This window comes from Erythrolamprus reginae, chromosome 3, assembly GCF_031021105.1.
Source record: "Erythrolamprus reginae isolate rEryReg1 chromosome 3, rEryReg1.hap1, whole genome shotgun sequence".
Classification (NCBI taxonomy): Eukaryota; Metazoa; Chordata; class Lepidosauria; order Squamata; family Dipsadidae; genus Erythrolamprus; species Erythrolamprus reginae.
This window is the reverse complement of record NC_091952.1, coordinates 129,281,143-129,304,914: the sequence shown is the minus strand read 5'-3', so window position 1 is coordinate 129,304,914 and position 23,772 is coordinate 129,281,143.

Sequence of the window (23,772 nt, the reverse complement as noted above, 5' to 3'; positions counted from 1 at the left end):
TAAAAAAAAACCTGCAAATCTAGAATCACAGAAAAATCTAGCAAGAGTCATATTTTGAAAACCTAATTAATTTTTTAAAAAATAATCATCCACATCCATACTAGCATACACTATCAATTTAATCATAGGCCGGGATAGATATTAAAAATTCAATGACCCCAAGCCTGTGGGCAGAGGTGCATTTTTAAGGCTTTACGAAAGGCTGGGAGGGTGGGGACAGTACGAATCTCCAGCAGGAGTTGATTCCAGAGGGCCAGGGCTGTCACAGAGAAGCATTGCCTGGCTGACGGGACCTGGAGAAGGCCAACTCTGTGGGACCTAACCAGCTGCTGGGATACATGAAACAGAAGATGGTCCAGCAAGTAATGTAGTCCAATACCATGTAGGGCTTTATAGGTCATAACCAACACTTTGAATTGCGTTTGGAGACCAATTGGCAGCCAATGCAACACTTATGTCTAATTCTATTAAAGTTTCATCTAAAAACAGAGCCTACACCTCAATCCTACAAACTAGATTTAAATTGCAGTTGAGCGCTATAAACATTAAATTCAGAATGGAAGCTTCATAGTGTAACACAGTAATTTTCAACCGTTTTTGAGCCGCGGCACATTTTTTACATTTTAAAATCCTGGGGCACACGACCAACCAAAATGACAAAAAATGACACCCTAAGACAATCTCCTCTCTTTTTCCATCCCTGTCTCAGCCCCAACCTTTTGTGTGTGTGTGTCTTGAACCATTTCCAAAAACAGGTGAGGGCTGGGGGGGTTTTCTCTCTTATTTCCAAAAACAGATGAGGGCTGGGGGGGGTTTTCTCTCTTATTCTTTGGATGCTTTTGATCATATGCTTTAAATCAAGAGTCACTTCTCTCTCTATTTTGTTTCTCTCTCTTTCCTCTCTCTGTCTCAATCATTTTCTCATTTCTCTTTTTTTTCCCTCCCCTTTTTGCTCATTTATCTCTCCCTTCCTCTCCTTTTCTCTCTCTCTCTCTCTCTCTTGGTTTCTTTCTCTCTTGGTTTCTCTCTCTCTCTCTCCCTCTTGCTTTCTTTCTCTCTGACACTTGCTTTCTCTTTCTTTCTTTCTTTCTTTCTTTCTTTTTCTCTCTTTCTTGCTTTCTTTCTCTCTTTCTCTCACACACACACACACACTCTCTCTCTCTCTACAAAAAGTTGCAAGACCGGAAGCTGATATTCCTTCTTCGCGGCACACCTGACCATGTCTCGCAGCACACTGGTTGAAAAACACTGGTGAAACACATAAGCAGAAATAAATTTCAGGAGCTTCGTGCCCCAAGTTCAAGGTTTTAAGAAGGACGAGTTAATAATGATATTCTTTGTTTCTAGTTTTTTTTCCTCTGTAGCATCATTTCTTTACTCCAAGGCCTGCAAGCTATTTTGAAGCTGGCTTTATAAGCATCTTCATCCCAAATCCTCAAAATAGAGAAGACAGGCAGGCAATGCCAATTAGCCAGAGTTCCCGCTGTGAATGTGGAAAAAAATAACCTTCAGTCATTCCACCCAAAACACACTGCAGGTCCTTGAAGCAACAAAAATCTGCTCATGCCCCTTCCCAAGCAAATAAATAAATACATGGCACTTTTCCAGAACATATTATGTATGTTTGACCTTTTGCAAAAAACCCAAAACAAACACATTTGCTATAAAAGCGTAGTTACAAAGCCATGATTTCTCTCACACATTTAAAAGCCCTAAAACTAGTGTTTTTCTAGGGTGAGAGTCTCATAGTAGTAAATGGCCCTTCATTCTTCCCTACCCCATGGCTCCTGCAGAAAGGGGGTGTAGTATTTTATTTTTATTTCTTAGTTTTGTCTAGTACATAATGTAGCTATGTGAAGATATAATCATATTAATATACATGAATAAAAGATTAAAAAAACATTGGAAATAATAGTATTCATGTACATGATGCTAGTAAAACAAAGAGACAATAAGACAGGGGACGGAAGGCATGCTGGTGCACTTATGCTCACCCTTTATTCTGATCAGTTTCACACCAGCCCCTCTTGAGAAGAGTTGCGGTGCTCTGCAAAATGAAAACAAGGCAAGTCAATCCCTACGGTATATTGTAGTGGAATTACCATGTGGTGGTATGCATTTGTTTGACCATCTACAGAAATTCCTCTGGATTGATTGTTGGTGGGGAGGGAGACCCTTGAACATGACATTCCCAAAGATTCTCTAAACACCTGAGAAAGGGATGCTTCAGAGGCAAAAGCTCAGGAAGATTCTCATTGGTGGCGGCCCCGATCCTTTGGAACCAACTCCCCCCAGATATCAGAGTTGCCCCCACCCTGCTTGCCTTTCGTAAGCTCCTTAAAACCCACCTCTGTCATCAGGCATGGGGGTATTGAGACTTTCCCTCCCCCTAGGCTTATAAAATTTATGCATGGTATGTTAGTATGTATGATTGGTTTCTAAATTGGGGTTTTAAATTAACTTAAATATTAGATTTGTTTACATTGTATTGTTATTGCTGTGAGCCGCCCCGAGTCTGCGGAGAGGGGCGGCATACAAATCTGATTAATAAATAAAAATAAATAAATAAACATGAAACAGATTGCATGCTCAAACCCCTGCAGAGCTTCATTATTGCAAAGGGAAAGATTGCTTTGGGAGAGAGACTGGATTCAGCAATAACAATAGCATTAGCGTTTAGACTTATATACTGATCATACCACTTTACAGCCCTCTCTAAACTGTTTGTAGAGTCAGCATATTACCCTCAACTAGCTGCGTCCTCATTGTTCCAACCTAGGAAAGATGGAAATCTGAGTCAACCTTGAGCCAATCAGGATCGAACTGTTGGCAGTCTGCATAACCTCATCACTATGGATGTAGTGCAATATAGTTGGAAATGAATTCAGTTGCTGAATATAGCCTTCACTAGAAGAACAAAGAAGAACAAAGAAGAACAAAGAAGTCCAAAACTGATTTTGGAACACTCTAGGGCTTGGATGCTGTCTATAGATATAGGTCCTTTACACTCCAATAAAATAAATTGGTGGGCTTGCAGCAGATTTTCAGAGAGTTATTTCTATATCTTCAAACACTGAAGCATCAGAGCTCAACATGCATTCAATATACTGTACAGTGATACCTCTACTTAAGAACGCCTCTACTTAAGAACTTTTCTAGATAAGAACTGGGTGTTCAAGATTTTTTTGCCTCTTCTTAAGAACCATTTTGTACTTAAGAACCTGAGCCCGGAAAAATTTCCCAGGAAATTTGAGAGCGGCACAAAGGCCCAGCCAGTTTCCTGCCATTCCCCCTTTAATCCTGGCCATCTTCTGGGCTGCCAGAGGAGCCTTTCAGTGGCGCTTAAGGAGGCTTTGGCAGTCCAGAGCGAATAAGGCATTTTGTTGCCTCCCGGAGCATCTGGACATGGAAAGGCAAAAGGGGGTGCTTCGCCCTGGCCGAATCAACTTGGCTTCAGCCAAACCGAGGAGTCACCACACTGAAAGAAAGGTGCTGGCTACAAAGCAAGCAAGCGAGAAAACAGAGGAGCCCTTCAGCATGGGAAGGAAGAGGAAGCAGGTAGCAGCAGCGCCAGTAGCCACCTTTCAGTCAAAGGAGCAGGAGGTTCCCCCCTCTCGCCCACCTGGGTTTCTCTCTCTGGTGCAGTGTATGGGAGGCAGCTTCACGACGGGTATATGGGAAGCGTGTGCTCCTCCTCGCCGCCTCAGAGTCCCTCTTTTTTTTTTAAGCCTTAAAGTTTTAGATTTTTTTTAATTCCCCTCACCTCACCTTCTTCCTTCAGCAGCGACTGTCCTCCTCCTCTTCTTCCTCCTCATCTTCACACCCAAATTCTGAGCTTTTATTTTTTCCTAATGGTTTTGCATGCGTTATTGGCTTTTACATTGATTCCTATAGGAAAAATTGCTTCTACTTACAAACTTTTCTACTTAAGAACCTGGTCACGGAACGAATTAAGTTCTTAAGTAGAGGTACCACTGTATGTCTTTCAAAATTAAGTGCAATACAGGTAGTCCTCAATTTTAAAACCACGATTGAGTTCAAAATTTTGATAAAGTTGTTAAATGAATTTTGCCCCATTTAACAACCTTTCTGGTCACTGCTTTATTATTTTATTTATTGATTTATTGATTAATATGCCGCCCCTCTCCAAAGACTCGGGGCGAGTCTTAATCGAATCACTGCAATTGTTAAGTAAGTAACAGCGTTCTTAAGTAAATCTGGCTTCCCCATTGACTTTGCTTGTCAAAAGGTTGCAACAGCTGTTCACATAACCCCAGGATATTGCAACCGTCATAAATATGAGTCAGTTGTTGAATGTTGGCCACACCACTAAGGGGTTGCTGCAAATAGTCGTGTTACTTTTTTCAATGCCGTTGTAACTATGAATTGTGAACTGTTGAAAGCTGAGCGCTACCTGCACTGATGTCTGGTTTTTTTTAATGTAGATGCTGATATTCCTAGTATAGAAAGATCAGCGTTCAGGGACTGTGTTTCTCATTAATAAATAAGATAATAATTTTGTTGAGGATTCTATGGACTATTAAACCCTGGCATCTTTCACTGGATCTGAAAGTGATCCTAGAGTTACCTAGATCAGTGTTTCCCAACCTTGGCAACTTGAAGATATTTGGACTTCAACTCCCAGAATTCCCTAGCCAGCGAATGCTGGCTGGGGAATTCTGGGAGTTGAAGTCCAAATATCTTCAAGTTGCCAAGGTTGGGAAACACTGCCTTAGATAATAAATGAATTGAAAAACATATATTAGCACATATTCCAATTTTACCAGAAGAGGTTTAGAAAAAAGATCCGATCTAGAAAAAGTCTAACATACATTTTCAAAAAGACAGGACCTTGAGGCACTGATGCTTTAATCTGAGTTTGATCCAACAAAAGTGCTCCGGTTTGGGATATGAAAGACACACTTTGTAAATGGCCCGTCAAAAGGCTTTGTTCATAAAAACAAGAAATGTTGTCTGTGATGGAGAGGTGACATAGGTCAGATACCTTGTTATGTTTAATAAGTAATTTGCTCTTGGAAGGCTTATGGAACTGAAGTCAATTTAGGGATCAATGTTGTATTATAACAAACCTACACTTTTCTTTTCTTTTCATCTTGGTCAACTGGGAGATATAAAATATCCAAATAGTTTGATTTGAGGTGACACCTGAAGAGTCCTCATGCCAACTTTACAATGATTCTGCTTCCATTATTTCCCTGTTTTATTAAATAGGGATTTTTTTCACCCAGGGCTTGTTCTGAGGCAAATTTCGGCAACCCACACACAAGGATGATAAACCAGACAGAGAATTACAAAGCCAGCTAGCAAAGTCCAAAACTTCAACTTAGTCTGCCTTGGAGGCATGTGGAATTCTACTCTATGTCTGTTTACTCTGCTGTGCAATTAAACAAATGAAATATTTTACATGTGAGTCACCCCCTAAGTTACACACGTAGGTACTTTAAAAAAAAAAAAGCTATTCTTTCACTGCAATCAGAAGAAGACCTTATTCATTCTTTGACTGTAGGTACTTCTGCTTCTGTGCAAAAGCTACATTTGTCCATTAACATACTGGATGATTACGTTACAGGTCTTCTATGTTTTAACTATGGACCTCAAAGGTAACTATGATGTGGCTCAGTGAAGGGCTGCAAAAAAATTTACTACCACACTGAGGGCATGGCTTATTGTGTGTGAGTGGCTTGATGGTCATGTGACTGGGTAGGAGTGGCTTGCCAGCCATGTGACCAGGTAGGAGCGGCTTGACAATCATGTGACCAGGGTGGCTTAAAGGTCATGTGACCGGGGGGGGGGAGAGTGACTTACCGACCAGAATAAGTTTTCAAATCGGTGCTTGGACTCTTTTTCAGTTGATTAAGTCACATTATTTGAATAGCCACAAAAAGGACAAATGATAGACAGCCTTATTTGTTGAGGAGCACACAGTAACATTTTAAGGTTTTGTACTGAACCCACAAGGTTCAGTATGATAACAGATTGGGCAAGTAGCTCAATTTTCTTTAATTGCTATAAAAGTTCAGTTCCAGATAATGATTAAAATGATAAAAGCGTTTATGGGTAAAAACATACTATTTAATTATTTCCTATTTTAAAAGTAATTACGTATCATACTAAGATACTAGAGAAGGAAGGACAATTAAAAAAACCCTATTAAGTATTCAATAAATAGTGCATAAACATACTACATGCATTGCGTCTCCCCTTGGGGGCAGCAGCCCATTACTGATATGGCCAGAAGGTTAGTGATAAAAATGTGTGATGATGGTCATGATCACCATAATTAACAAACTAGAGGAGGTTGATGGCCTTCATCTTCCTTAGTAATCTAGGTGAAGTTTCTGGAATTATTAATACTTGGAGAGCAGATCACTATGAAATACTACTGCTTTAAGCTAGTCTGGAGTGACAAAAGATATCTCAGAAGGGAATGGTAAACCACTTCCCTCTTATTGCCAACAAAATTGTATGGATGTTTTCCTGAAGTCATGAAAGTTTACTTTTCTTTCCCCCTTGAAATGAGCTCCTGTGTTTATTTTTCCACATAATCACCACCCTTTGCAACATATTTCTGTAACGATGGAGAAGCTATGTAAAGCCGTGGTGAAAGAACTCCACACATTATATCTCTTCAGCCAAGTCCTGACAGTCATTTCCACTTTTTCATTTGAATCACAAACAGATGTCCATGGTTCCTTGAATTCTGGGAAAGCAGAACTCACAACATGGCTCCAGGTCTGTATTGAAAGGTGAATGAGGTAAGATAGTGCGAGTCAACTTTGCAATTTGCCTCCTGGGTGGCTTGCAGGGTGCAAGGCTTAACTTTGCGAGGCAAAATTTCCATGTTGTGTTTCTAAAATCTACTTAATTGTGTTTTCAAAGTTACAGGTAGTGCCAGTGAAGGGATACCAAATGTTTTACTACCACACTGTGGGTGTGGCTTATGCAAGACACCCTGCATTTTCTTTCAACATCTTTCAGTGCAAATTGGGTGCTTTGGGGTGGAGCTCCATTTTTGCTACCCCACTGCGTTTCCCCACCATCCAGGCAGCAGCCCACCCTTGGGTAGCGCCTTGACTGATAGGGATACCAGATTCAAGAAAATCCACGTGAATAATATCCATGTCTCAAAAAACCCTGACCATTCTGCTGAAGCCTGGATTTTGAATTTTGTTTTGTAGAAGCTTTGCGATATTATTCCATGAACTATCACTTCATTTCTGATCATAATGATGACCCTATGTTTCATTAGCAGTCCCAATCCATACTTTGATTCTCATGACATGACAAATGGCAAATTTCATTTAACTGGCAAATTTCAGCTTCTGAAACTTACATGCTTGCTGCCAGTTTCCAACAAACCAATCTTGCCCAAATCTTTCAATGTGGAAGAACATCAATGTGAACTACGTGTTCCTGTGAAATATCAACCTGCATAGCAATTTCACTCCTGAACCAGTTCACCTTCTTGTTATGAAACTCGTCAGTTGCTGCTTTATTCTTGATCATACAAATCTACTATTCCTGGCTCACCATCTTTATACAGTATATACAGTGGTACCTCTACTTAAGAACTTAATTCGTTCTGTGACCAGGTTCTTAAGTAGAAAAGTTTGTAAGAAGAAGCTATTTTTCCCATAGGAATCAATGTAAAAGCAAATAATGTGTGCAATTGGGGAAACCACAGGGAGTGTGGAGGCCCTGTTTCCTCCCAGGAGATTCCTAGAGGCTTCTCCCCATCTTTTCTGGCCTTATTTCCTCCCAGGAGATTCCTAAGAGGCCCCACGGAGGCTTCTCCCCACCTTTTCCGGCCCTGTTTCCTCCCAGGAGATTCCTAAGAGATCCCACAGAGGCTTCTCCCCGCCTTTTCCAGCCCTGTTTCCTCCCAGGAGATTCCTAGAGAGGCCCCACAGAGGCTTCTCCCCGCCTTTTCCAGCCCTGTTTCCTCCCAGGAGATTCCTAGAGAGGCCCCACGGAGGCTTCTCACTGCATTTTTCGGTTACAGTTTCTGAGGCTCGGGTTTGTAAAGGGAAAATGATTCTTGAGAAGAGGGGAAAACATCTTGAACACCCGGTTCTTATCTAGAAAAGTTCGTAAGTAGAGGCGTTCGTAGGTAGAGGTACCACTGTACACAGTTACACAGGCCAACACGATTAGCATAAATAGCTTACATTGTGTGGTAAATTTCAGCTGGGAAAACTCCCACAGTTTTTTTAAAAAATCAAGTATGGCATATTGCTTAAAGCATTGTGACAAGTTTTTGCAGGCTTCTGTTTCACAAACAATAGCAACACAATATTTTCAAGAAACAACTTAGTCTCAAATGAAAGAGCAGATGCTAAAGAACATGTCAGATTTTTTAGCACATCAGTACTGCCACCTGTTGGCAGTTTATAAATATTGGAGGCATTACTTTTCATTTGGTCCTCATTTCATTTATATGGGAGGAAGGTCATTTGGATCATCATTATTTTAGCCCAAACATGTATTCACATGCCCATAGGCATATACAGAAAATCAAGTGTATGAAGCTCTACTCACCACCCCTTATGATCGGCAAACTAAACCTGCTCTGCTGGTGAGGATTTGATGTTTTAAAGGTCAAGGATATTCAAAATATTTTTATTTCCCCTATGGATAGAAACACTGGTTTATTCTATGTTGTTTCTAGCAAAGTTAGTCCTCTTTCAGCATAATCTTTCCTATTCATTCCTAAAAACACTACAGCACTTCAGTATAATTTTTTTTAAAGGGGCTGTGCTGGGTAGCCCAGGGTATGTAGTAATTCACTATTTATAAGCTAGTGTGCCATTTTAAGGTTTAAGGCTGCAATCCAGAAATCACTAACTACAAATAATCCAGATGGCTTCTCTGGTGAATAGCTTGTTTCAAGCTTGCATATACAGTATTTTGTAGAACTGCTGTTAAGTCTAGTAATCAAAATCTGTTTCGTAAGTAAACTGTCCAAAGATGTCTAGGAATGGCTCAGGATTGGAAATACTATTCATTTTGAATAGTATTGAAATTGTTTCCTGACATAGCACAAGTTTGACTTGAGAAAAAAACTGGGGGTGGCATTCCAATAAATGGGTGAGGCCAAGATAAAACAACAGGTAGGGTAATTAGATAGTCAATAGATTAGTCAAAACAATAGTCAAAAGGTAATGGAACAGTCAAAGAAATAGTCAAAAATTGAATTGATTTAAAATGTAAATATGTTATTCAGTTGCTAGGTTGTTTCCTACCCACATGGACCATAGCACACTGTGCCCCACTGTCCTCCACTATTACCCAGAGTTAGGCCAAATTCAGGTTCATGGCAGCAATGACCCTATCCAAATACAGTGATACCTTGTCTTACAAACTTAATTGGTTCCGGAATGAGGTTCTTAAGGTGAAAAGTTTGTAAGATGAAACAATGTTTCCCATAGGAATCAATGGAAAAGCAATTAATGTGTGCAAGCCCAAAATTCACCCCTTTTGCCAGCCAAAGCGCCCGTTTTTGCGCTGCTGGGGTTCCCTTGAGGCTCCCCTCCATGGGAAACCCCACCTCCAGACTTCCGTTGCCAGCGAAGTGCCTGTTTTTGTGCTGCTGGGATTCCCATGCTGGGATTCCCCTGCAGCATCACAAAAACACGGAAGTCTGGAGGTGGGGTTTCCCATGGAGGGGAGCCTCAGGGAAATCCCAGCAGCACAAAAACGGGTGCTTCACTGGCAACAGAAGTCCAGAGGTGGGACATCCCAGTGGCGGCAGTGGGTTTGTAAGGTGAAAATAGTTTGTAAGAAGAAGCAAAAAAATCTTAAACCCCGGGTTTGTACCTCGAAAAGTTGTATGACGAGGCGTTTGTAAGACGAGGTATCACTGTATCTCATCCTTCTTTTGCCTTCTCTCATTCCCAACACCAGAGTCTTCCAATGAGTAAATCAGAGATTGGCTCCTCCCGCTTTGGACTGGTTCTATGGAACCGGCGATAATTTGGCGACCTGGGTCGCTGGAATCGGCAGCAACTCAGACCTGCAGCGCCCCCCGGACCGACTCTCTTGGTGCCGTAGATGCCGCCATTTTGTTTTTTGCTTCTGCGCATGCACAGAAGCTGGTTTTTTTAGCAATGTGCATGTGCGTGTGAGGGGTGCATCAAAGAGCAAACCAGCAGCGAAGAAAAACAGAACCCACTCCTGGAGTAAATATGTTAATACAATAGGTAGTATGGTATATTCCCAATATATTTAATGCTTTTCCTTCTGTGGTGTCAATACAATATTTACCTTGCAGCAATTTTTAGAAGTGGTTGGAAACCAGACTAAATGTTTTGAATACCATATGTGACTGTAGGATGTTGTTGGGATGCACATAATGAATTCTATGCATTTAACCTTTTTTTTCCCAGTTGAGTAAGAATACAACATTGCACAAGTATTACATAGCCACTTTGGCACAGCGGTGACTAAATAAAGGAGCTGCTTATTTTAAAAATAAAAGGAAAAACCAAATATGTAGTAAAAAGATAATTGGAATTCGGAATGGAGGGTGATCTCTAACTGAATATAGTGGGCTCTGTGTAGAAATACTGAGTAAAATACTTTAGACTTTCATTCTCTTTTGCTGTTGTATTGAATAATTTTTCCCATTGGCCAAGAAAGCAGTAACCTAATTACACCTGATTAAACTTAAAAAGTTCTTAAAGTTCTCTCACTGTAGAGCTGAAAAGGACTTTTCAGGTTCTGTAAAGAAAACTTGGTCTCATAACATATTCAGGTATTCTTGTGGGTGGTATTCCTACAATTCAGTCTGGTACTTTCCAAATTGGAATACACTCCCTGAAGCTCCCTTTCCAATGTTGGCAGAGTTGATTTCTCAATTTCATCACGAGATATTTGTCATGAGAAAGCTATTTTCCACAAATGTGATTGGGAAGGAGAGCTAAAGAAGGCAGTCTTACCCACCTGGTTCTGTAGCAAGGGGGATCGATTATTTGCTTTGGAAGTTCATCCATAATTCCATCCACCCAAAAGGAATATCTTTGCTTCTCCAGAGAGACTAACCTTACACATTAAATACAGGAGGAATAGTATGGCCTGAAATGCTTAACTTAAATGCATGCCAAACAATTTTAATCCAAGAAAGAAACTGGCTGGGACATGGGAACATAGAAGATTAATGGCGGAAAAAGACCTTGTGGTCCATCTAGTCTGCCCTTACTTTATCTTAGGATGGATATATGTTTATCCCAGGCATGTTTAAATTCAGTTACTGTGGATTTACCAACCACATCTGCTGGAAGTTTGTTCCAAGCATCTACCACTCTTTCAGTAAAATAATATTTTCTCATGTTGCTTTTGATCTTTCCCCCAACTAACCTCAGATTATGCCCCCTTGTTCTTGTGTTCACTTTCCTATTAAAAACACTACCCTCCTGTTCTGCTCTATGGTATGAGTCTCCCAAAAATTCAAGGGTACAAATTTCAGACACACACACACTCTTGAAAGTTCAAAAACAATGTTCTTTATCCCAAAAATTCAAAAGAAACAAAGCACCCTTTTTGTATTGCAAAGAGCACTCGTCCCAAAACAACCTGGTAGTCTGTACAATCCCCTTAATCAGTCCTTAAGTACTTAGCTAGCAGCTGTGAAGAAACGTCACAGCCCTCCTTCTTCCAGGAAGTGAAACACACACACTTTGCTCTACTTTGGTTTCAAAGTCGTAAAAAATCAACAAAGTCCGGAAACAGCAAGGCACAGTCCTGAAGAACAATGATCAGATAATCTTCCACAAAGGCCCAAGCCAGCACACTGCTATTTATATCAGCAGCTCTAATTACTGGAGCCCCACCCAAACACAGGTGCCGTCTCTTATCTCCTGTAATATTTCCTCAATTGGTCTCTTCTATGCATAATTCTGCGCCTGAGTGGGTCTAACACTTCCTCATCCGAATCAACCGAAGATAATGGAGATTGGCTTCCTGGGCTCTGTGCCAAGCCCCCCTCTTCCAAGTCACCCCCACCTTCTTCTTTGTCCGAGGAAACTGCACTACCTGACTCTGTCGGCAATAAAACAGGCCTATGACATGTTGATGTTCCCCTGCATCCACCTTCATATTCCTTGGGTCAGGAGCTGGGCCAGAGCCAACCACAACACCTCCTGAAACATATTTAACCCTTTAACATATTTAAATGTTTCGATCATGTCCCCCCTTTCCCTTCTGTCCTCCAGACTATACAAATTGAGTTCATTAAGTCTTTCCTGATAAGTTTTATGCTTAAAACCTTCAACTATTTTTGTAGCCCATCTTTGGACCCGTTCAATTTTATCCATATCTTTTTGTAGGTGAGGTCTCCAGAACTGAACACAGAATTCCAAATGTGGTCTCGCCAGCGCTCTATACAGTGGGATCACAATCTCTACTAGGACTCTAGCAGGGACTAGGAATTATCTTTACAGTCATATTTACAGAGTTCTACTGCACATCTACTGCACGTCTATACGACTTTCATTCTTCATCTCTACAATTTGAAAGTAATTTGGCTTCAAGAATAGCTAACACAATCCTATAAAGGAGAGACTTTGATTGCAGTCCCAAGTACACCGGGGGCACCTTCTTCAAAGCAACATGGCAGGTTTAAATGGATTACAAATACCTACACAAATGGCTTAAGAGATGTGAGAATTCCCTGCCAACCAATGACCAACAAGAAAAACCCAACTCTTAAACTTCACCCTGGCTTGCTGTTTAGCTTCACTCCTACAGTATAACACTACTGTATTTTGCTTGTGGGCAAAGCTATGTGATAAGGGACAAGCACTGCATTGCAGGGTTTTTTTCTGATTCAATATAGTTGCATACCTGTGTGACTGATGGGCCCCTGTTTGGGCACCTCTTAGCAGGTCAAAGCCTGCAGGTCTTGAGGAATCCTGGAGACAGACACACACAAATGCATACTCTGTCTTAGACAGCTTAAACCCGTTCAACCTGTTCTGTAGTGACTACTCACTATTAAAGCAGTCAGGTAAAACTCCAAGGGAGAAGACTCAGGATTCTTCCATATACACAGCCATTTGATTGGCCGGGTCTAATTTCACAATCGAAATGCAGCAGGGATAAAATGGGCTTTTCTCGCCATATTCTCGCTATATACCACAAAAACTCTCATGCTTGTTACCTTTAACTGGGAGAAATTGCATATCAACCAAAGTACATCAAATGGGCTACCTTATTCAAAATCCAGAACCCACAACTCTTGTGGAACTGAAATTTGGCAAACATTGTAAAACTTTTTATGCCATAAAAATAAAGTATGTAATATTTCTTGTAGTCAACTGCTGATGCTTCTGCTATATAGCTCAAAATGGGCTATTTTCAAGGCAGATAAATCTCTGAACATGATATGCCCTGAGGATATACTATATTTTTCAGAGTATAAGATGCACCAGAGTATAAGATGCACCTTAGTTTTTGGGGACGAAAATAGGGAAAAGAATCTGCTTACCAGATGGCTAACGTCCTTACCAACTGGCTAACGTCCTTAGTCTGGTCAGTTTCAGCACATTATTTTATCCCCTGGTTAGAGCTTTAAAAAAACCTTATTTGGAGAGAGGAACAATGAAAGAGCTTGCAAACCGATAAGAGCTGGGAACATTGTTGGAACCTGGTTAGGGTTGGAAAGAAAAATTCTGAGCAAGTAGAGCAATGAAAAAAAACTGCAAAGACAGGACTTGGAAAACATTTTTGGCAGAGAATAACAACGAAAGAGCTTGCAAGCAGTAAGAGCTGGGAACATCATTAGCACCTGGTTAGGGCTGGAAAAAAACTTACTTGGAGCAAGTTAGAGTAATGAAAAAAACTCTGCAAAGACTTAGGGCTTGGAAAACATTCTTCGGAGACAGTAACAATGAAAGAACTTGTAAGATAAGAGCTGGGAAGATCATTAGCACCTAGTTAGGGCTGGGCGGAAAAGCTTCGAAAAAAGCTACATTCAGAGTATAGGACGCACCTGAATTTTCAGCTCTTTTAGGGAGGAAAAGGGTGCATCTTATACTCTGAAAAATACGGTAATAGTTATTTCCATGCCACACATCTGCCAACTTGACAGTCAACCAGAATATGACTTTTCTAGATGTCTCAGCCACTCGTTTGTTCAGCTATTGCATAGCTAATAACTGAGTGTTTCATCTCAACTGTTTCATTTTGTATATAAAAATAAATTCCTTCCATCTCAATCAAGTAGGAAAAGAGTATAAATAAAGTAAAATTATGGGAGGGGTATTTCCTATATTTTTTGCAATTTATATAGGCCTGCCAACTTGACATCATGCTAAGAGAGCAGCCACTTAACCAACTTGGCAACCTTACACAAATAATTGAAAGCATTTCTATGACTGCAAATGGTTCCCCATTTAGCCCAGTAAAGAATGCTGCAGTAGAAAAGAGACAGCAATGGCATCACCATGTTGGCTATGAAATTCTGAGAGATGAAAACCACCCAACTTAATATTGCCAAGTTTGAGAAGCACAGGATTAGAACTTCCAAAGACACCATAAAGGAGAAAGCTGTATTAGTTAAATCCCTACAATAGAATAGAATAGAATAGAATAGAATAGAATAGAATTTTATTGGCCAAGTGTGATTGGACACACAAGGAATTTGTCTTGGTGCATATGCTCTCAGCGTACATAAAATAAAATATACATTTGTCAAGAATCATGTGGTACAACACTTAATGATTGTCATAGGGGTCAAATAAGCAATGGAGAAGCAATATTAATAAAAAATCTTAGGATATAAGCAACAAGTTAAGTCATACAGTCAACATGGGAGGAAATGGGTGATAGGAATGATGAGAAAAACTAGTAGAATAGAAGTGCAGATTTAGTAGAAAGTCTGACAGTGTTGAGGGAATTATTTGTTTAGTAGAGTGATGGCGTTTGGGGAAAAACTGTTCTTGTGTCTAGCTGTCTTGGTGTGCAATGCTCTGTAGTGACGTTTTGAGGGTAGGAGTTGAAACAGTTTGTGTCCCGGATGCGAGGGGGTCAGTAAATATTTCCCCCGCCCTCTTTTTGACTCGTGCAGTATACAGGTCCTCAACGGAAAGCAGGTTGGCAGCAATTGTTTTTTCTGCAGTTCTGATTATCCTCTGAAGTCTGTGTCGGTCCTGTTGGATTGCAGCACCAAACCAGACAGTTATAGAGGTGCAGATGACAGACTCAATGATTCCTCTGTAGAACTGTATCAGCAGCTCCTTGGGCAGTTTGAGCTTCCTGAGCTGGTGCAAGAAGAACATTCTTTGTTGTGCTTTTTTGAGGATGTTTTTGATGTTAAAAAAGCTTAGTACAGGTAGCAAGGTACAGTTAATTTTTGACTTACAACCATTCATTTAATGACTGTTCGAAGTTACAACGGCACTGAAAAAAGTGACATGATTATTTTGCACACTCAGCATCCCCAGGGTCACACCAATAAAATTTGGATGGTTCATATTTATGACAGTTGCAATGTCCAGTGATCCCCTCTTGCAACTTTCTGAAAGGTAAAGTCAATGGGAAAACCAGGCTCACTTAACACCCATGTTGCTAATTTATCAACTGCAGTGATTCATTTTGAACTGTTCTGCAGTAGAACTATGCAGAGGGATTATTGAGTCTGTCACCTGCACCTCTATAACTGCCTGGTTTGGTTCTGCAACCCAACAAGACAGACATAGACTTCAGTGGATAATCAGAACTGCAGAAAGAACAATTAAACTGGACTTTCTAGTTTTTCTTTGAAGACATTTTGCTTCTTATTCAAGAAGTTTTTTCAGCTCTGAGAAGCAAAATGTCTTCTAAGAAAAACAAGATAGTCCAGTTGCCTCTAGAAAAAGCACCTTTGCGACATCCTGCTCCCCTGTTTTTTGTAATATTTGATTATTGAAGAATTCTACATCTGGATGTTTAAATATTCTAGACAGGCAGTTTTAGAACAAAGGTATTTCATCAGCTATGGATTATGATTTGTTTACATTGACCAAAATGATTACGATCCTTTTTTAAATTAATACAAATATGTATCCTAAATAACTCCTTTACGAAGCAAAACAAGAACTTTAATTTCGTCCTTCTTCTAAGTAAATCTACTTGTTCCAATGTAAATCTACTTATTCCTTCTCCCCCTTAAGAATAGGTGGTCATGTTCCATGGTATGATTTTCAAATCACCAAAGGGATTTTTCTCACATTAGAGAAACATCTTTCAGCTGTGGCGAGGGGGGCGTTTGTCCAGGTTCGCCTGGTGCACCAGTTGCGGCCCTATTTAGACCGGGAGTCACTGCTCACAGTCACTCATGCCCTCATCACCTTGAGGCTCGACTACTGTAATGCTCTCTACATGGGGCTACCTTTGAAGAGTGTTCAGAAACTTCAGATCGTGCAGAATGCAGCTGCGAGAGCAATCATGGACTTCCCTAGATATGCCCATGTTACACCAACACTCCACAGTCTGCATTGGTTGCCGATCAGTTTCTGGTCACAATTCAAAGTGTTGGTTATGACCTATAAAGCCCTTCATGGCATCGGACCAGATTATCTTAGGGACCGCCTTCTGCTGCACGAATCCCAGTGACCAGTTAGGTCCCACAGAGTTGGCCTTCTCCGGGTCCCGTCGACTAAACAATGTCGTCTGGCGGGACCCAGGGGAAGAGCCTTCTCTGTGGCGGCCCCGACCCTCTGGAATCAGCTCCCCCCAGAGATCAGAATTGCCCCCACCCTCCTTGCCTTTCGTAAGCTCCTTAAAACCCACCTCTGTCATCAGGCATGGGGAAATTAAGATATTCATTCCCCCCAGGCCTATACAATTTATGCATGGTATATTTGTGTGTATGTTTGGTTTTTAATAAGGGTTTTTAGTTATTTTAAATATTAGATTTGTTATATATTGTTTTATTATTGTTGTTAGCCGCCCCGAGTCTACGAAGAGGGGTGGCATACAAACCTAATAAATAAATAAATAAATAAATAAATAAATAAATAAATAAATAAATAAATAAATAAATAAATAAATAAATAAATAAATAAATAAATAAATAAATAAATAAATAAATAAATAAATAAATAAATAAATAAATAAATAAATAAATAAATAAATAAATAAATAAATAAATAAATAAATAAATAAATAAATTGCAAACTCTGAAAAATTGTTACCTGCAAATTCTTGTCCATAAATTGACTTAAGAAACCAAACTGAATTCCATGTTTTGTAAGTGTGTAATAGTTCCTTTAATGAACCACAACAAAGCTAGAAATAGATTCTATTAGTAGTTTGTTTATGACTCTTTATAGATTCTCTTAATCAGTTAAAATCAACTGAAATGCACTCATTAATTATAAGGACTAAATTAGATCCATTATTCACATTTGTAATCATACTTTTAAAATAGCTAATATGAAAAGCTGAGCCTTAACACCCACATGCTCCAATCTCAATCAAAGGCCTTGTTATCTGTAGGGAGGAAAAAAGCTCCTGGTGGTGTGTAAATTGCACTGAATTTCAATATGAACCAACTACAACTAATGTAATCTGAGCCCATCCCAACTATTTATTAATTTTGAAAATTGCTGTAGGTGTTTAAAGCAACATGACCTGTCGTTATACAGACTTGTTATGAATCTGCTGAACAATTAATTATTGCAGTTTTGCAGTTATACTGTACACCAGCAAGTCTCTTCCATACTCCCAAGCTTTAATTTCTGCTGAACATTTCTCCCAATTATTCCATCAAGAGTTTCCACTCTATCCCATCAGAACTGAAGAAGCTTCTCAGATGAGAAGCAAAACGTCTTCAAAGAAAAAACAAGAAACTCCAGTTGCCTCCTGAAAAGCACATTTGGGACCATCACTGGAATTTCCTTCCTCCCCCAACACTCCTTCTTTACCCATAGGTGCAGGGTCTGCTTTTCAAATCAACAAATGCCATAGTTATGTCCACGTTAATTGTGTCCTGCCACCTTTGCTTTGGTCTTCCGTGTGGCCATTTGCCATTGATGTTAAAGTGGTAGATGGTACATGTTGTGGTTAGCTCTGGCCCAGCTCCTGCCCCAAGGACTGTGGATGTGGGGGAGACATCCACATGCCGCAGGCCTGTTTTTCTCCCGGTGGAATCTGCTGATGAAGGCTCCTCTGACCAAGAAGACATGAGTGACAGGGAGGAGGAGAGTGTGGCAGACAGCTCAGAAGGAGATCAATTATCTCTCTCCTCATTGGATTCAGAACAAGAGTTAATGATACAGCCACGCATGTGGAGAGTGATGCATAGGCAGCAACAACTGAGTGATTATTATCAAAGAAAATGAGGCCACCTGTGGTTGGCTGGGGCTGTGGTAATTAGTGAGGCTGCTATAAAGAGCAGCGTGTGGGTTTGGCCATTGTGGAGGATTATCTGATCACTGTGTTTTGTGCCTGCCTTGCTGACTTCGACCTTGCTGTGTTGCTTTTTCCCGCTTTGAAACTAAAGCAGAGCAAAGGGTGTTTCACTTTGTGAAAGAAGGACTGTGAATTGCCTCACAGCTGCAAGATAAGTATCTCAGAACTGATAAGGGACTTGTACAAATTACCAGTTTGTTTGGAGACGAGTGCTCTTTGCTATACAAAAAGAGGGCTTAGTTTAAGTGAATTTTCGTTATAAAGAACATTGTTTTGAATTTTCAAACATGTGTGTTTCTGAAATTTGTATCTGAATTTTCGGGAGGATTCTGCCAGAGAGCTCGACAGAACAGTACAGATGTTGGTTTGGGGTGCTACTTGTATAACATGGTCAAACCACTATAGGCTAGTACAGTGATGACGAACCTTTTTTTCCCCGGGTGTCAAAAGAGCATGTGTGAATGCCCATACTCAATATTCAATGCCTGAGGAAGGCGAAAACAGCTTCTGGAGATCAAAAACATTGTGTTTTCCAATTTTTGGTGGGCCCAGCAGGCTCATGTTTCACCCTCCCCAGGATCCAAAGGCTTCCCTGGCGCTGGGGGAAGATAAAAACACTCTGCCCCATCCCTCTGGAGGGTCTCTGGAAGCCAAAAACAAACTCTGTACGAGGCAAAAACCAGCTGCCCGGTACACACATGCACGTTGGAGCTGAGCTAGGGCAATGGCTTGTGTGCCAGCAGATATGGCTCTGCGTGCCACCCATGCCATAGGTTTGCCATCACTGGGCTAGTATATAATTATTTTATGACTTATTCTTTGCTTTTTCCCATATTTAAGAGACAAGGTTCCAAATGTGTCACCCCTTGCAAGCATTGCCAATATTCAAGGATGGTAGGAACTCTAGCCCAACAAATCTAGAGGACTACAGGTTGACCATACTTGGCAATGCTTAGAATACAGAATGAGAGGGATTTCATATATGCTAAAAGCAGATGTTTGTAGCACATTATGCTTATTGTGTTTCAGTGTTTCTGAGTCCCCCTTCTGCTGCTTCAATTTGGAATATTAGCCAAGTGAAAAGAGTAGGAGTTGTCTCCTTCCATCATGTTCCAATTCTCTCCATTTTTTGGTTCTTTTCCCACATTCCTTTCCTACAGATCAACACAAGAAGAGAGTTGAGCTGCTTGCTATGTTTACCTTGCTTCGTGGCTGTTCAAACACACAAATAGTGAATTCTTTGCAAGGGCCATAAGCATAAATCCAGTTGATAAACCAGTAAAAGGAAGGAAAAGATGTTTTGTTCAGATGTTCAATTACAGAACTGCAAAAAGAAAAATCATAATAATGATAATTTGGAACTTTGAAGAAATATTTGACGGGGGCAATTAGTACAAGCCTGCCAACCTCTTCATATCCTTATTATTCTCTTGAGGAAAGAGATGAGAGATAAGAGTAGATGGGTTCTGGGTACAGGTAGGAAATGCATCTTCTCCTTCAAGGAAATTACACTATGGGGACTAGCGGTGACATGATAAAAGTATTCCAGTATTTGAGGGGCTGCCACAAAGAAGAGAGGGTCAACTTATTTTCCAAAGCAGAGGGCAGACCAAGAAACAATGGATGGAAACTAATCAAAGGAAAGAAGCAAAACAAAATTAAGGAGAAACTTCCTAACAGTGAGGACAATTAATCAGTGGAACAGCTTGCCTTCAGAAGTTGTAGATGTTTCATCACTGGAGATTTTTAAGAAAAGACTGGACAGTCTCCTACCTGAACTGGATCGAAGGCTTACTCTCGGTAAACCGTTTAGAGAGGGCTGTAAAGCACTGTGATGTGGTTTATGTCTAAATGCTATTGCTATCTCTTCCAGGTCTAATCTGATAAAAAACTTATTTGTGTGTGCCACAGCTAAACATTGAACATATAGCCAGTAATGGGCAGCCAAAAGTTTTACTGCCACACTGCGGGTGTGGCTTATTTTGTGGGTGTGGCTTAATGGTCATGTGACTGTGTAGGAGTGGCTTGCCGTCCATGTGACCAGGTGGGAGTGGCTTGAACAATCATCATTGTTCAAGTGATCTGTTAAGTCCTTGTCTTACAACCTTACCAGTGTCGCTCGCTGGGGTGACAATTTCCTTCGCGTTTCCCGTGCTCTCCTTCCTGGGTTGCCCCCTGCCTCAGGCTGGGTAGCTAGGCGAACAGGTGCTGCCAGAAGCATAAATGCTGCCAGCGCAGCTTCCACCCACACCTTCTGCTTGCATCTCAGGCAGGAGGTGGCTCCGTGAGGCTGGAGGGGAGCTGGGCAGGAGAGAGGGAAGCTCATCCGAGGCCAGGAAGGAGAAAAGAGGAAAAAAGGAAGGAGTGCAGACGCAGCAGCAGCAGCAGGGAAAAAAAGGAGAGCTTAGCTGAGGCCGGTAATCCAGGAAGTAACAGCCGCCAATCAGCTGGAGTTGCGCACGCATCTTCATTTCCGCTGGTGAAACTGTGTTCCACCCCGTCCTGCCTGCTGCCCACCCTTGCATATAGCTCACAAGCCAAACAACCTGACCCAAGTAACTGCTAGAGCTGCTTTAATATGCAGCCATATGCTGACTCTGCAAAAGCACTGTGAGGCTGCAAATAATAATAATAATAATAATAATAATAATAATAATTATTATTATTATTATTAATTAGATTTGTATGCCGCCCCTTTCCGTAGACTCAGGGCGGCTCACAACAGCAATAAAACAATTCATGACAAATCTAATAATTTAAAAACATTTTAAAAAACCCGTTATTAAGCAGACATACACACAGACATACCATACATAAATTGTATAGGCCCGGGGGAGATATCTCAATTCCCCCATGCCTGGCGGCAAAAGTGGGTTTTAAGGAGTTTACGAAAGGCAAGGAGGGTGGGGGCAGTTCTAATCTCCGGGGGGAGCTGGTTCCAGAGTGTCGGGGCCGCCAGAGAAGGCTCTTTATGCTGCCCATCTCCGAGGACTAGGAGCGGCAAAGTGCTATTAATAAGTGCTATATGTATGCATTTTCCCTGAATATGTTTTTCTGGGTAAATATTTCATTTACCCTTGGCAGTTTCATCATCACAGAACTACCCTTTTTCCCTTTGTGAGAGAATTTTCACTTTCATACTGAGGAAGTGTTTTTCTCAAGATGTTCTTACATAAAAAGCAAAGGGTTGTGCTCAAGGCCTGGACTACAAAACCAGAGGAGGAGCAGATTCCCAGCAAATGTTTTGATCCAGCAAAGGAAATATAATTCAAAGTCTACTGCAAACACACACACACACTTCAAATAAATAAGGGTTGATGCTTGTCATTTATGAATACTTTTATTAGTATTGGCTTTATATTTGTGCTTGGTACTTGCCTTTGAAATTGCAACTAAATTATTTGATGTACTGTACACACTTACATGGATATGCTTGATTTTTTTCAATTGATAGGTATTTCTTCTTTGATGGTGGAATGTGAAACGGATTTTTTTTTCAGATTTTCAGAAAAAACTTCTAGACAAAACTGGACATTAAAGATCTGGACATTTTGATTGTTTGTTAATGTAAACCTATACTATATGTGTGTGTGTAATGTACTGACACAAACATATTCTTCATTAATTCATTACATTTATTTTATGATTTCAAAATTGTAGACTGCTTTGATGATGTTTCTCTTTGGAAGTATAAAAAGATACATAAATGAAATATGTACTCCATGCTGAAAGCAAAATGCAAATAAAGAACTAAGGCTGGAAGAAGCTTGAATCCCAAACACTTTTTAAAAAACTTCCTCAAATGGCTAAGAGTTAAATCATTATCTATACATATTTTTTTCAGTTAAGAAATGCAAACATGCCTAATTGAAATATATAAAAGACATTTTAAACAAGTAGCTAGAACAAATAAAAAATGTAGTGGAGACTGTTAAGCAAATTTCTGGGTCATACTTGCATTTAAGATAACACAGTTCTTGGAAGACTGTTCAGTAATAGTAGTATAGCTACCGTATTTGCATTATGAAGACTTTTTAACTAAATAGGAAAATTATTAATTCAGTAACCAGCACCCTCTAGTGGAATACATTTCCTCCTAACATGCTCTAACAGTTTGGGTCATAATATGTAATATACAGTATTTATTCATTTATCATCTTTAATTTGGTTATTCGTTTATTATACCGCATTTCATGTTGTAAATCCAAAATGCCATAGTATTCAAAGTCACTGTAGGTTCAGAAGCAAGCATTTTCTACTTGGTCAGTGATGGCAAACCTTTTTTTCCTCAGATGCCGAAAGAGTGTGCATGCGCGAGTGCCCACACCCATAATTCAATGCCTTGGGAGGGCAAAAACAGCTCCCCCCCCCCCCCGGAGGCCCTCTGGATGCCAGAAACGGCCTGTTTCTCGACTTCTGGTGGGCCCAGTAGGCTCATGTTTTGCCTTTGGGGGCAAATGGGGGCTCCGAATGGAGCCAGGGGAGGGTAAAAACGCCCTCCCCCATCCCTCCGGAGGCTCTCTGGAAGCCAAAAATGCCCTCCCAGATCCTCTGTAAGAGCCAAAAATCAGCTGGCCAGCATACACATGCTTGTTGGAGCTGAGCTAGGGCAACAGCTCGTGTGCCAGCAGATATGGCTCTAAGTGCCACCTGTGCCATAGGTTGGCCATCACTGTACTAGGTTATGTAGTTGAGAGTCCCATCTGGTTGAGCCGGTCATCTAACCAGACTTTGAGATACAACTTTTTCAGTTTTACAGAGAGATGCAAAGAATTGAACAAGATATATTTTTCTGTACAAAAGAATAGAATTCTTTATTGGCCAAGTGTGATTGGACACACAAGGAATTTGTCTTGGTGCATATGCTCTCAGCATACATAAAAGAAAAAGATACATTTGTCAAGAATCATGTGGTACAACACTTAATGATTGTCATAGATGTGGATAATTAACTAATTCCTAGCTAAACAATATTTCCCAGAAATTAATTTTTGTATTTTTCAAGTGGAAGGAGTGTACAGTCATTTTGAAAGTTGGCCGGTAGCTTCTTATTGATGCTTAAAAGAGCACAACAATCCAGGTTATTTACTACATTTATTGTTCTCTGAGAACCCAGACTGCCCAAGGAGAACATCTGTCACTTCCAAATGGGCCAAGTGCAAGCAGTTGGCATTTTTGTACAAGCCAGTTTCCCAAAATTGGAGTGCTTTCATCAGGCTTCTTTTTAGCAAAGGCATATGTTACACGAATGAGAGTTACTTTTACAGACATATTAGCATTTCTATTTACTCTTGTTTAACAGCTCCAGAGGGAGAAGGAATTGGGCATTCATGCAGGAGGATGTATTTCCGGTAGGAAAAA